Here is a 12,353-nt window from a genome sequence, read left to right on the forward strand (position 1 = left end):
AGATTAGCCAATAGACTAGGCTATGCGTTTGACAATAGACTAGTCTATGAATTAGACAAAAGACTAGTCTATGTATTAGAAAATAGACTGTTCTAGTGATTAGTCAATGGACTAGTCTATGAATTACACAATAGACTAGTCTATGTATTAGAAAATAGACTATTCCATAGATTAGTTAATAGACTAGGCTATGCGTTTGACAATATACTAGTCTATGGATTAGACAATATACTAGTCTATACACTTCACTAAACTAGTCTATAGATTACTCTATAGACTAATGCATAGATTAGTCAATAGAGTTGTTAATAGACAAGGCTATGGATGAGTCTTAAGATTAGTCTATGAATTACTCAATAGACTATTCTATACACTAGTTAATGAAGTAGGCTATAGATTAGTCCACAGATTTATGATTAGTCAACAGACTAGTTTATAGAATTATAAATAGACTAGTCTATGTATTAGTCAATAGACTAGTCTATGAATTAGCCAATATACTAGTCTATACACTAGTCAATAAACTAGTCTTTGCATCAGTCAATAGATTAGTCTATAGACTAGTTCGTAGATTAGTTAAAAGACTAATCTATAGACCATTTCATAGAATAGTCAATAGACTACCACTAACACTAGTCAGTATACTGGTCTATAGATTAGTCAATAGATTAGTTTATAGAATAGTCCATTTTGAAATAAAAAGTACCAAAGTACTTTTCTGTATTGTAATTAACAAAAAGTACCTTCAACTTTAAGCATTTGTTTTCAAATCTCTATTTACTCTCTGTTTATCATAGACAAAACTTTCTTTCTCTCACACACACACACTTCTCTTTCTCTTTGTTAAAAACTTTCCTCGCTTTTGCGCTTTATACTCTCAATAAATATTTCTCTCTATTTTTTCGCTCCTTACTTTCACATCAGCTGTTTATTTCTATGTCGTTCCCTTTCATTATTTATTTTGCTGTTCTGTGTTCGTCATTTCTTTTTAGTGGTCATTGTTCAGTTTGACCGCTGGCTCGTGTCAGTCATTGTGTGGGCTGTTTTATTTCCTTTTTGCTATACAATTTTTCTTTTCATTATTATTTGCTGTTCTTTTCATAAGCGTATTATTTAAAGCTTTAATTTTTTTCTGATTTTTTGCTTTTGTGTGTTAAAAAAAATTAATTTTTATTACCGTAATTATTATAAATTTTCTTTATTTATTATTTACATTATGGAAATTTCATTATCAAGTAAGTCATAAATTTATTTTGGTTGCTTGACTGACTGGCTGGCTGGTTGGCTTTAAGTAGTATAATTATGGTGGCGAATATAGAAAAATATGTGCTTAAAGAACTCTTTGCAATCACTTTTTGATATTTTTTTTAATTAATATTTATTTTTCTTTAAGAATTATTATGTGTTTTTTTTAAGTACTTATGGGAGAATACTTAACATTAACACATAAATATTACTTATACGTCACTGGGTATGCAAGCAAAAGTAAGGCATTTGAGTAATGGAAAAAATATCTTGTTAATTTACATTTTTTTAAGAAATTCTTAAATTTTCTTAAAAAAATGAACTAATTAAAACCGTTTTAAAAGTTGTGAGCTGATTAACCAGCTTTTTGTATGTTAAAGCTTTAGTTGCCTGATATATAGTCTTTTCTATAAATTAAACCATTGTTAAGAATGTGGGATTGTCTTGATTTGGTTTAAAGTTTTGGCCATAGTGCTGAATGAATATGCGAACGCTATTGTCTTGTTTATAGTCTAGTGTATGCTAAAGTCTGCATAATAACTTTGTCGATTGGGTTATTATATTTACTATAGCCCAGACTATCACATTATATTGTCTACTCCTTTTCTATAGTCTGGACTGCGCTCTTGCTTTATAGTTTGGACTAATGCCTTAGTGAATTATAGAATTGTCTATAGTTTGGATCATATGCTTTTAAATAGTCTAAACCATATACCGGCGTATAGAGAGGCAGATGAAAAAAATCACCACTACACACACAATATTTGTATTTTTTCAATGAAATTGCACTGAAAAAATTTTTGTCTATTTTCAATTTTGAGATTAAATTGCACTACTATAAATTGGGAATATTTATAAACAAAATATAATCAATAGACATACGAATGATAATTTCTTTACATAGAAAGAACATTTCAAATTAAAATATACACAAAAAGTGTCAAATAAGAATGATCTTATTTACATTTATTGTTATGCATTCAAATTGCGTTTGCAATTTCTGAAACAAATTCTTTTTTAAATGCTGCAAAGCAACTAAATAAAATATTTATATTTTTGACGCCCTTCTAGAGAAGTTTGTATGCGATCGTGCTGTATACATGTAAACGGCCGAAAATCTTCGTATTCTGGTCTAAACTATAGTCTTATCTACAGGCTAGACTATAAACTTGTCTCTATTCTGGACTATAGTCTTGTCAATTTACTGGACTATATTTTGTCTAGTCTTGTCTAGTCTTGTCTAGTCTTGTCTAGTCTTGTCTAGTCTTGTCTAGTCTTGTCTAGTCTTGTCTAGTCTTGTCTAGTCTTGTCTAGTCTTGTCTAGTCTTGTCTAGTCTTGTCTAGTCTTGTCTAGTCTTGTCTAGTCTTGTCTAGTCTTGTCTAGTCTTGTCTAGTCTTGTCTAGTCTTGTCTAGTCTAGTCTAGTCTAGTCTAGTCTAGTCTAGTCTAGTCTAGTCTAGTCTAGTCTTGTCTAGTCTTGTCTAGTCTAGTCTACCACTCGTATAATTTCCCTGCCCATTACACTTGTTTTCTTTGCTTTTTTCAATTAGAATAACAATTTAACACTTCATGCGTAAATAAAAGTAATATAATCATAAATAATCATAAAAACCAAAATATTAATACACAAAGGAAAATCCCCACTGATCACACACATAAATCACTTGACACTTAAAACCAATAAAAATCTAGTAATTTGCGGCCAGAAAATGTACAATATGCTAGGACACACAAAAAATTATATATAAATATAAAAACACTATGGCACGAATACAAAGAAATAGCCCTGAACTTGTTGTAATTGCAAGGTAAATAATATCAAATTTATACTAGAAACAACAAAAAAATATAAACATATTGTAATAAAGAACTGTAGGGCAAAGTATTAAATAATCAAGTAATATACAATTGTGCCAAAACTTATTGATAATGAATGTTTGATACCACGTAACTAACATTTTTTTTCCAACTCAAAATTACGATGTCAAAAGTAATAAAAATAAGTTATTTACTTGGTGTCATCATTTCCATTGGAAACATGGATATGGAAATAAATATTAATAAGATTAGATTATTAGATGCCAATTGTATTTGAATTCTGGTCCATGACAAACAAAGTTTTATTTCGTTTTAAACAGTGCATTCTTTTACACAAAAACTCCCACTCATTTGTATGTAGATAAATGAATGTACATCATATACATATATATAATGTATGTAAGTTCATCTGTATACAGTTTTCATACATAATGAATTTTGATTGCATGTATGTATGTAAAAAAAATGTAGACTAATAAAAATATTAAACCATGTGTGGTTTATATGTTTAATTTTTCTTTATGTTGTTGTAGTTATTATTATTTTATTTTGCCCTCCTTTATGGGGTTCAAATAAAAACAACAAATGCCATATTAACGTTATTTAAAAAGTAAAAGGCCCTAACCCAGCAAATAGTTAATAATTTTTCTGTTTGGGAATTTCATAGTAATTTTATAAAAATAGAATCAAAACTTTAAAAGAAATTTTGAAAAAATATTTGCTTACCTATGTAGTAATAAAAAATAATTATTTTGGCCCCTTACATGTCACCCAACCATATCTATTTAATAAAATGTATTAAACACACATGTGTATATGTTGGTTTCTCATACATAAACATAAAATGTATTAAGAGAGCAGATGAAAAAAACATTGACCTTGTATATTCGCACAATTTGTGTTGTGCAAAACAAAACGACTGAAAAAACAATAAGAAATACAAACAAAATTTTTATTTATTATTTGTTATTATGGTCGTTTTTTTAACATTTTGTTTTATTTTTTTTCTTCTTTAAATTTTAATGTTTATTTTTTTCTCTAGTTTTTTTCTTTCATGCATTTTCTCTTTTTGTATTGTTGTTTATATTTGTATATTTTAAAAGCAAAAAATCCATTATAATACAAGAAAAACACAATAACAAAGGAATTACCTAGTGAGCCAACATATATAATAAACGAGGTTCTACACGACGATGATGAAGAGTGGATGATAGTTTCTTCAATAGTTTTTACAATAGCTTCCTGTAGAATTTAGTTTAAGTTCAGTTCTAGATCAGTTCTAGTTCAGTTCTAGTTCAGTTCTAGTTGAGTTCTAGTTCAGTTCTAGTTCAGTTCTAGTTGAGTTCTAGTTCAGTTCTAGTTCAGTTCTAGTTCAGTTCTAGTTCACTTCTAGTTCACTTCTAGTATAGTTCTAGTTCAGTTCTAGTTCAGTTCTAGTTCAGTTCTAGTTCAGTTCTAGTTCAGTTCTAGTTCAGTTCTAGTTCAGTTCTAGTTCAGTTCTAGTTCAGTTCTAGTTTAGTTCTAGTTCAGTTCTAGTTCAGTTCTAGTTCAGTTCTAGTTTAGTTCTAGTTCAGTTCTAGTTCAGTTCTAGTTCAGTTCTAGTTAAGGTTTTGGTAATGATCTAGTTTAATAGTACCGCAGTAGTAGTTCTCTACCAGTTTTATAACCAAACAAAAGAGGACGTTAAATTCATAGTCAAAGTTTTATGCTTTTGTACTACTACTCGTGTGTTCTAATAGCGTGAAAAAGCTTTTTTCTATATGTATGTGTGTGTTTTTTGCTCATCTCTGTAAATGGTTTATTATTTTATTCTCTTTGCTCCCTTTACGTTTCTTTAATTTCGACATAGATTTCTTTACACAATATTTTCCTATTGTTGTTGTATGTTTTTGTGTTTTTGGAATTTTAGTTTTGTAGTTTTAATAAGGGTTTTAAATGAATAAATTTCTTTGTTCATGTTGGGTGGCGTATGAGTATTATGCATTTTTTTGTATAAACTAATAATACTTATACGTTTGAGTGGTTGAATTTAATGGTTTAATTAAAAATAATATAATTTGGTGTTTATATAAAATAAACAATAGATTATTAGTTAATTATTAATTACGAAGGTTTTAAATGAATTATTGAGTTTATTAAGCACTGTGGGATTGTTTGAGCAATAAGTTTTATTTCCCTAAATTGACAACTTCACAATTTTTACAGATTATTAATGTATTTCATAAATATACATATGAATATTATTTTTAAATATTATTCTACATTTTCAAAATCATTATTATTTATTTATATATTCATTCATTCATCCTAATTACTTAAAATTCCTTTTACAATATTTTTTTTTCAATAAACAACAACATACATTTACAAATTAAAACCGTAAAATTTTAACATTTGTGGAGCAATTAATAAAATTGTTTGGCAGAAATTTGCATTTAACCATAATAAATTTTACGTTAAAATATATTATTTATTTTAAAAAATAAATATTTTGCACAAAAATTACCTAAATTATTGCAACGGAAAAATATGCAAAAAACAACTGTTTCTATTTATTTACAAAAGTATAAATAAAAGTTTAGGAATATATAGCTAAATAAACATACAAGTTGTTTTAAAATTTTGTTATTTTAATGCAAACTAAACAATAGACAGTCATAGTTTACAGAAAAGTACCCTATACACATAAATATCGAATATAGAGAAAGAAACTAGTCTTCAGTAGAATTTAGACTAAAATCTCTTATTCAGACTAAAGTATGTTCCATAGATTTGTCTTGTCTGTCAAATCTTGTCATATGGTTAGTCTTGTTTGTAGTCTGAATTGTAGTCATGTCTACATTCTGAACTATAGCATTTCCTATAGTCTTGAATATAGTTTTGTCTATAGTCTAGACCATAGTTTTGTCCATAGTCTAGGCTACAGTTTTGTCTATAGTCTATGCTATAGTTTTATCTATAGTCTAGACTATAGTTGTGTCTGTAGTGTAGACTATAGTTGTGTCTATAGCCTAGACTATAGTTGTGTCTATAGTCTAGACTATAGTTGTGTCTATAGTCTAGACTATAGTTGTGTCTATAGTCTAGACTATAGTTGTGTCTATAATCTAGACTATAGTTGTGTCTATAGTCTAGACTGTAGTTTTGTTTATAGTCTAGACTATAGTCTTGTCTGTAGTCTGGTCTATGGATTTGCCTGTAGTGTTACATATAGTCGTGTTTAAAGTCTGGTCCAATGTATGGACTTTAGTGTTGTCTAAAGTTTCGACTCTAGTATCCTCTATAGTATGGACCTAAGCAGTGTCTCTAGTCTTGACTCTTGTCTATACTCTTGTCTGTAGTTTAGTTTATAATTTTGTATGTAGTCGTGGCTACAGTGTGGTTCATTGTTTGAAGTCTATGCTATAGTCTTGAAAATAATCTGGACTACGATATTGTCTGCAGTCTCTAGTACAGTATTGGCTATAGTCTTGTCTATATTCTATACTAAAATCTTGTCTGTAGTCTAGAATATAGTCTAGACTACAGTTTTGTTTGTAGTTTACACTATAGTCTTCTCTGGAGTCTAGACTGTAGTCTTGTTTATAGTCTTGCCAACAGTCTTGTTTGTAGTCAGGTAATTGTCTTGGCGGTATTCTGGTACAGTCTTGTCTATAGCCTAAACTATAGTCTTGCCGGTTGCCGGTACTGTAGTCTTGTCTGTAGACTAGACTATAGCCTTATCTATAGTGACTATAGCCTTATATATAGCTTTGTCTATTTTCTGGACTATAGTCTTGTCTATAGTCTGGACCATAGTCTTGTCTGCAGTCTAGATTATAGTTTTGTCTATAGTATGGAGGGTAGTCTTTTCTATAGTCAAGACTATTATTGGTATCATCTGGAGTCTGGATTTTAATCTTGTTTATAAATTGGACTATTGTTTTGTCTATAGTCTGGACTATAGTTTTGTTTGTAGTCTGAACTAAAATCTTGTATATAGTAATGACTATAGTATTGTCTATGATCTGGCCTATAGTATTGGCCGTTATCCTTCCTATAGTCTTGTCTACAGCCGGGATTATAGTTTTGTCTTTAGTCTGGACTATAGTTATATCTACAGTCTGAAGAACAGTTTTTTTTATTTATAGTATTGATCTTGTGCATAATCTGGCTGGTTGTACCTGTGGTCAAGTCTATAGTCCTCATACTGCCTGTACTATAGATCAAAACTCTGGACTTAAGTTTTTTGTATAGCATTATATATTATATGAGCTTTAGTCCTAACTGCATCTATACTACCGAATATAGTTGAATCTATAGTCTGATCTTAAATCTACATTATAGTTTCGACTATAGTTTCCTTTTTCCATGGTCGATCATTATTATTTATTTATTATTTATGTTTAATTTAATATTGCTATAATTTGCCGTTTATTCCTGTACTTTTGCATATTTTATGCTCAATTAATTAAAATCTTATGCTGTATCAACTATTTCTAGTGATGGCAATGAATTTATAATCATAATTCATTTTACAGACATCTAAATGAAAATTCTACATTTATGGTTAATTAATAAGCATCAATGATTTTTCACAGATATATTTGGATGGAGACATTAAAAACGAAATTTAATTTAATTGAAAAAGTAAATATAAAAGGAAAAAACCTTTTAAAAAATTCTTCAATATATTTGTTTCTTAACTTTTTGCACAAAAATCTATTCTACATCAAATATCTAACACGTGCCCTAAACTGAATCACGTTATTCATTTCTTTATATTAATCCTTTATAAAAAAATATAATTTGAAAAACAAACAAACTAATCAATCAATAATTCATTAAGTTGACTAAACAAATTATTGGCCTGATTAAATAATAAATTATTTGCTTATTAATTAGCTAACTGTCAATAACAAATTGCTAATTAACTCATCCTAAGTATTTTTAGATTTTCAACAATATTTAAGTTGTTGGTGACATTTCATGTTTGTATCAGTTCGTCAGCCGTTTTATGGTAATAATTAATAAACAAATAAAGAAGTTTTCTTTCATTCAATTTTAATTTGTTTTATTTTGCATAAAATATTAGTTGTCATGACAACATTTGAGCGATTATGGTGGTGACATTTTGCAAGAAAGAAAATATATTTATAAGAAAATAGTAAAATATTTATGGGTATGATGTAGAAAAATATATTGGTTATGATTGAATTAAAAATCTTAAATATTAATATTATTTTCATAATTACGTTGTTTTAAAGTAAGATTTTTAATTATGAACTATTTAAAAATAATTACATTGCCCTCAAGTTATTTATTAAAGTTAATTATGAAAATATTAATTACTTTTTCTTTTCTTTTCAGATCTCTTTATGTCTGTTAATTAAACCATAAAAAGTAAGTCGAAAAATTTAAATTAATTTATATTCCCGATAGCAGAATCTATAATCTAATCTATATTCTAATATATTCTATAGAGTATTCTATAGTCCAGACTATAGATTTTTATATCATGCAGACAAGAGTATAATATAACATATAATAGACTAGACTATAGTCTTTAGTCGTCTACATTGTCCAGACAATATCCCATCTATAGTCCAGCCTATAGTCTATTCTATAGTTCAGCCTATTGTCTCTTCTGTAGTACAGACTGTAGTATATTCTATTGTCCAGACTATAGTCTATTCTATAGTCGAGACTATAGTCCATTCTTTAGTCCAGACTATAGTCTATTCTATAGTCCAGACTATAGTCTATTCTATGACCCATACTATAGTGTAGACTGTAGTTTATTCTATAGACCAGACTATACAAAAACTATAGTCTTTTCTATTGTAACCTTTTTGTAGTTCAGACTATAGTTTATTCTATAGACCAGACTATAGTGTATTCTATAGTCCAGACTGTATTCCAGACTATAGTCCAGACTGTAGAGCAAACTATTGTTCAAACTGTAGTCCAGACTATAGTCCAGACTGTAGTCCAGACTATAGTCCAGACTGTAGTCCAGACTATAGTCCAGACTGTAGTCCAGACTATAGTCCAGACTGTAGTCCAGACTGTAGTCCAGACCGTAGTCCAGACTGTAGTTCAGACTATAGCCCAGACTGTAGTCCAGTCTGTAGTCGGGACTATAGTCCAGACTGTAGTCCAAACTATAGTCCAGACTGTAGTCCAGACTATAGTCCATACTTTTGTCTATTCTATAGCCCAGACTATAGTCTATTGTATAGTCCAGACTATAGATTATTCTATAGTCCAGACTATAGTCTATTCTATAGTCCAGACTATAGACTATTCTATAGCACAGACTATAGTCCAGACTATAGACTATTCTATAGCACAGACTATAGTCAATACTATAGACTGTTCTATAGCACAGACTATAGTCCAGACTATAGACTTTTCTATATCACAGACTATAGACTATTCTATAGCACAGACTATAGTCCAGACTATAGACTATTCTATAGCACAGACTATAGTCTGAACTATAGTCTATTCTATAGTTCAGTCTATAGTCCAGACTATAGTCTATTCTATAGGCTAGGCTATACAAAAGACTATTGTACAGTTTTGTAGTCCTCACTATAGTTTATTCCATAGTCAAGACTATAGTCTATTCTAGAGCCCAGTCAGTAGTCTATTCTACAGTCCAGACAGTAGTCTATTCTAGAGTCCAGACTAGAGGTTATTCTATAGTCCAGACTATAGTATATTCTATAGTCCATACAATAGTCTATTTTATCCAGACATTAGTCTATATTCCAGACTAGAGTATAATATAACATAGAATAGACTAGACTATAGACAATTCTATAGGCCTATTTTTTAAATACATTATGAACATAGTCGAATATAACACTCATACTTGTTTAGTTCTACCGGTACCGGCTGCCGGTACATAACAGATATTGTTTAACAACATAAAATTTTTGTTAATTGTTTATTTCACATTTTGAATTTACCTCTTCCTCCCGCTGTTAAGGGTGTCAGTGGACATACCGGAAATAGTTGAGCTTGTAAAAATTGCACACGACCACCCAAATCCATTTTCACAAGCAAACAATTATTATCAACACTTTAAATAAGAAACATTTTAAAGTAACACATTTCTTTACACTCAATGATTTCTTTTACAACCGACTCGTTTGTCTTTATACAACACGTTTGAAATAAATCACAAAATCCTTTTCAATTTCCGTTATTTCCTTCCGACCGGATGTTGATATAAAATATTTTACTGTTAGTTTGGCACAACACATACACAAACAACAAAAACATGGAAACCTTTAGATTAACACAAGAAAAAAAGGATTTTTAATAATACTTTTATTTAAAAGGATATTTAAGGATTTTTTTCTAAAATTCTTTTACAAAATAAAATTGAAAATAAATTTTTTTATGGATTTTATTCTATCACTCGTATTAACAATTCACGTGTTCAGCGCGCTACTAACAAGTTTTACAATAATTTTTTAGATTTTTTCCCTTTTAGTAAATATAAGAAGCAAAATACTCCACAATTGTTGTTGGAGTTTTTCTGTTTCAATACTATTTTTTTGGCAGTTTTTTTATTTTCTCTTCTCTATAAAACATGCATTGAAATCAACAAATAAACAAACAAATAAATGAAAAAAAGTTAAATTGGAAAATACATCTATTCAACCAAAAACATTCCACTGGTTGTATATATACACATACATATATTTAATTGTATTTGTACACAATGATTTAACAAATAACAGAAAAAAACTACCAAGGAAATTCCTTGGATACCTGTAAGGCCCTTTTTGGGGGCTATATATTGATAGTTGTTGTAATGTGGTGTGTAATAGTTGTATTTGTTAGGTTACCAAACTTTGTTGTTATTTTTTTTGCATACGAGTTCATTCTTCTTTTACTCAAACATTTTACACCATTTCCAATTGTATTTTCAAAAAAAATATATTTTTTATACAATAATTTCAATTTCATAAGATTGTAAAGTTTTTTATATTTTAAATAAAATTACAATTTTTAAAAACTTCCAAACTATAGCTGATCATTTCTAAAATCCGCTTGCAAATGATGCAGCCTATAAAATTTTCTACCAAAAATTTTGAGAGTTTTTGGAAAGGTGTATAGAATTGAAAAGGTTTGGTTTCTTTTGTTGAAAACATCAAAACACAGTTAATCGAATAAAATGCTGCAGCATGTATAGTAAGTAGTAGGATGAAGTGTTGATAAAGTGGAATATAATGAAAAGTTTGATTATAATTACTAAAACTTAAACAATATAAACAAATTAAAGGGTTAAATTTGGATCCATTTAAATATAAAATTGCTCCAACATAAAATATTTTAATATATTATTTAAGTGGTTGACTAGATTTTAGCCTATTATATACACCAAACTGTATACTATTTTATTAAGCAAACTGTCTATAGGAAGAGGATACTGTCCAGCCCATGGTAAATCCTATATTAAATACATAAATCTAATCTTCAGTTCAGACAATAGTCTATTATTTAGTTCAGTTTATAGTCTAGTATATGATGCAGAATATAATCTATTTTATTATCCAGTCTATTGTATATTCTATAGATCAGATTATAGTAATTATTCTTTAGTACAGACTATACTCTGTTCTTCTGTCCAGACTATTTATAGTCTATTCTATAGTCCAGATTATATTCTATCTTATAGTTCAGAATGTAATCCTTCACATACTTCACACTACAGTATATTCTATAGTCCAGACAGTAGTCTATTCTATAGACCATACGATACTCGATTCTATAGTAAAAACTATAGTCCATTCTATAGTCCCAACTGTAGTTTATTCTACAGTCCAGCATATAATCTATTCTATAATCGAGACTATTGTAGTATTGTATATAGTCCAGAATGTAGTATACGCCATAATTCAGATTATAGTCGATTATATACTTAATTCTATAGTCCTGAATATAGTGCAGATTGTATTCGATGCAGTAGCAGTTAAATAGTCCGTTAGTTAGGTAGTAAATTAGTTAGTTAGTCGCTTAGTTAGTTAGTCGCTTAGTTAGTTAGTCGCTTAGTTAGTTAGTCGCTTAGTTAGTCAGTCGCTTAGTTAGTTAGTCGCTTAGTTAGTTAGTCGCTTAGTTAGTTAGTCGCTTAGTTAGTTAGTCGCTTAGTTAGTTAGTCGCTTAGTTAGTTAGATAGTTAGTTAGTTAGTTAGTTAGTTAGTTAGTTAGTTTGTTAGTTAGTTAGTTAGTTAGTTAGTTAGTTAGTTAGTTAGATAGTTAGTTAGTTAGTTAGTTAGTTAGTTAGTTAGTTAG

The 12,353-nt window shown here is 28.9% G+C and overlaps 1 protein-coding gene across 1 annotated transcript in view; it reads left to right on the plus strand.

The window, feature by feature from the left end:
• Positions 1-1,172: 1,172 nt before the first annotated feature.
• The window catches only part of LOC111686894 (glutamine-dependent NAD(+) synthetase), a 34,076-nt gene continuing 22,895 nt past the window's right edge, over positions 1,173-12,353 (plus strand). Inside the window, exons 1-2 of the mRNA XM_046947531.1 lie at positions 1,173-1,235; positions 8,412-8,444. The gene's annotated coding sequence lies outside the window, so the exon portion shown is untranslated. The remainder of the gene's footprint in view (positions 1,236-8,411; positions 8,445-12,353) is intronic.

This window comes from Lucilia cuprina, chromosome 3 (genome assembly GCF_022045245.1).
Source record: "Lucilia cuprina isolate Lc7/37 chromosome 3, ASM2204524v1, whole genome shotgun sequence".
NCBI lineage: Eukaryota > Metazoa > Arthropoda > Insecta > Diptera > Calliphoridae > Lucilia > Lucilia cuprina.